Consider the following 2,933-nt stretch of genomic DNA (forward strand, 5'->3'; position numbering starts at 1 on the left):
CAGAGTCCTAGGATTACAGGCGTGAGCCACCACGGTTGGCCAGTTTAGTGGGTTATGACCAGTACTTTTTTTGGTAATGAAACAGACTAGAATTATATCTCTTATTTCAATTTCTGATTTTTGATATTTTAAATAGCTCTCCTAAGAACATTCTTATAAACGTCTTCTTATACATTTTTAAATTTCTTCTTTAGGATACATTACTAGCAGAGGAAATAATAAGTCATGGAGTAGGGAGTGCTTTTTAAGACTTTGGATACTTACTGCCCAGTTGCTTTCCAGAAATATTCTACTTCTATACGGCCTCATTATTGTATAAAAATGCACGTATCATTATTCTGTTGCCCATACTGAATGTTATCATTCTTTTGTTTAATGAGGAAAACAGAATCATATTTTAATGTGAATTTTTTATAAGTGTTAAATTTGTTGCTTATTTTTGAAATAGAAGATATTGTGAGCATTATGGTAAAACAAACTTAAAGTATTTTCTTATCCTCTGAAGTATCAAGAAGATTTTTAAAAATTCTTTTTTAGAGGACTACAGAGTTTCGAAAATAACTGCCTTCTCAGCCTTCCTTATGTACACTTAGTAAATACTGCTTTTGCCCATTAAAATTTGTGTAATCAGTCTCCCTTAGGTGTACATTCATAATTGATAGTATTTGCATTAATGGTTTTAACTCAGAAGAATTTACTGGACAGAAATGCTGTTGTAAGAGTTAATGGTCATTTTTAAACCCACATGTAAACCTTAGAGCTAGTCCATACTTTGTAATACTGTTTCCTCAAAGTTAATTAAAAACAACTTGCCAGCTTTTCAGATAAGACCTCGTTGCCAAGGTTGAGTAGATGATTATATCCATAAAATATAGGATTAATGGGAATTCTATTATGATTTATGCATATTTTAAGAATTTTCCAGGGTAGCAGATAGATATTGTAGATAAGTTTAGTGTAGGTAATTTACACATTTTAGTTTTCAATAAAAAAGCGTCCTTTTTAAAAACCACTTTGTAACTTTCAGGAACACAGAATCAGGAGGAACCAGGTTGAAAATTCCTTCTAAGTACAAAACCTTTATTATACTTTTCATCTCTTTTTGTCTTAAGCCTTTCAAGTAAGCAGAGGAATATACTCGTCGTTTCTAACTTGTGCAGTAATAAGTGTATGCTGCTCCCAGTGCCCTCTGTACACCCAGTCATTTCAGACCTGGTCAGGAGGACAGGAACCTGTCTACCTACCTCTAGATCAAATGTCTACAAGAGATTGCCCAAGAGCAAAAAAACCCCACTGAACCCGTCTTCCCTGTCTTGTGGAAATGGCAGTGCCCCCTGGAGGCATCTGAAATGCATCTTAGTTTTGCACTTAAAAGTTGTTTAATACCGCTTATCTTTTTTTTTCCTTTTTATTAGCAACCTGAAGTGCTCCAAAATAATACCACTTATCTGCAGCACACAGGATTGAAATGATCTGATAGTATAGATAGTGTTAAGAATTAGTCCTTTTATACCGTTTTGTAGCAATCACCTTGGCATACAATTCAATATACAAACATTTTAAATATTTTTAAGGTACTAAAACTGTAATGATTCAAAATATTTCCATTTTTTAAGGGAAAAAATACTTAAATGAGATACAAATGTTTATTCTTTTCTGTCTTGCTTTTGCTTTCTTATGACTACTCCCTGGACTTTTGTCATTCTTAGGTCTCAGCTACTCCCAGTGATACTTCCTTTTCTGAATTTTAGATATTAGCATTTGTATTTGTTTGGTACTTATTTATGATTTTCCATTATGAGCTATTTTCTCTATTTACCTATCTGTCTTAATTTGCTCTTTCTCAGTTTTAAGCTCCTTGAGGGCAAGGATCTATTTCTTTGTATCTGACCATAAAATCTACCACATGGTACGTAATTAATAAATAAATACTGATTAGTTGATTGCAGTAATTAATAGAACTAACCAGAAAATATTTTTCACATTGACTCTTATTGGAAATATTTATAAAAATTATTATTACACTTTACCTTAGTGTAATTAATATAATTACACTTTATTTTATTGTTGAGGATTGCTTCATTTTATGTTCATTATTCTTAGTATCAGTTTTCAATTTTAGGTCTGTAGATTGGGGTATAGGCAGCATAAGATAGGGATATAGGCAGGAGATACTTTTCATTCTTGTTCATGGTATAGAACTACCTAAAACTAGTTCATCTAACAGAGGTACAAATGGTAGCGGTAATTATAAATTTGGGTGGGGATGGAGGAGTACTGCAGGCCAACAACACATGGAAATACCTCAAGTGACATTCTAGGAAGTAACATAAGTGGCAGTGCTGAAGACAACATACAGTGATCAACTCCCCATGTCTCACCTACATTTCACTTTTGTTGTTTGTTGTTGAGGGCGTGGGGTGTTTGTTTAGAAATGCCCAGAATCTGTTGATTGGACACTGTTAAGGGAATAGGCCTACCCAGTAACTGATTTCTGCAGATACGTTGAAATATAAGTTTATTTGAGCTTATCTTTATAAGAATTTGAATAATAACTAACCCAAGAACATAACCATGATGTTTTATATTTGATTTTTTTGTTTATTATCAGCAAAATCCTTGGCATGTGCCTCCTTTTTTGTTGTTTAGTTGGATTGTTGAAAAACACTATAGTTTTAATCAGTTTCTGATCACTTTGGGTCTAGTTAATCCAGGTTATGAATTGTAGTAGTATTTGGTTTTGTTTGAATTACAAAAGAAATACCACTTTGAAAAAAATTTCCTAGTGTTGTTAGCCTTCCAGCAAGGTGATACACTGTATATTTTAAAACTTAACCTGTAAACAAAGTTTTAATCTCCTTTCATACTATGACAATCGGTTTTTTCTCTATGAAGAACTATTTAATATATAATATAGTACTGTTTTTTCACAA

General features: G+C 32.5%; 1 protein-coding gene across 1 annotated transcript in view; it reads left to right on the forward strand.

The window, feature by feature from the left end:
- Positions 1-2,933, forward strand: part of EDEM3 (ER degradation enhancer, mannosidase alpha-like 3) — a 121,047-nt gene that overhangs the window by 36,938 nt on the left and 81,176 nt on the right. The window lies entirely within an intron of this gene.

This window comes from Propithecus coquereli, unplaced genomic scaffold, assembly GCF_000956105.1.
Source record: "Propithecus coquereli isolate 6110/MARCELLA unplaced genomic scaffold, Pcoq_1.0 Scaffold146, whole genome shotgun sequence".
Lineage (NCBI taxonomy): Eukaryota > Metazoa > Chordata > Mammalia > Primates > Indriidae > Propithecus > Propithecus coquereli.